The following is a 459-nucleotide window of genomic DNA, read 5'->3' on the forward strand; positions in this document are numbered from 1 at the left end:
ATGGAGGCAGTCCGCGTCTTCTCATGGGGATGGGTGGTGGTGCTTCTCCTGCTTCCTCCGCCCGCACCGCTGCCATCAGGATGGAGTCCTCACGTTCTCGTTCGGCTGCTGCCATTGCGGATGCAAGGCGCACTTCCGCCCGTTCCTCCGCCCTCCGGCGACCTCTTCTGGTCCGTCTGGCTCGACCTCGGTTGGAACGAAAGAGTTCAGCCACCCCATCAACCGACACCTGCTCTCCATCCAGCGGACTGGCGTCTACCGCTGCTGGTCTCGTCGGTAGTGCTGCAAGGTGTGCCTGGAGGTTGAGCTGCAGCTCGTCCTCACGCCAAAGCTGTTGCAACACCTTCGTGATTTTGCGTGCAGCTTCCTGGATGCTGTTCCACCGCTCGGGGCTCTCCAGCAGCTTCATGCCGAGATTGTCCTCATTCACTGGGTCGCTGGTGCCGTAGCCCAACAGCT

This window comes from Anopheles arabiensis, chromosome X (genome assembly GCF_016920715.1).
Source record: "Anopheles arabiensis isolate DONGOLA chromosome X, AaraD3, whole genome shotgun sequence".
In the NCBI taxonomy this organism is placed as follows: Eukaryota; Metazoa; Arthropoda; class Insecta; order Diptera; family Culicidae; genus Anopheles; species Anopheles arabiensis.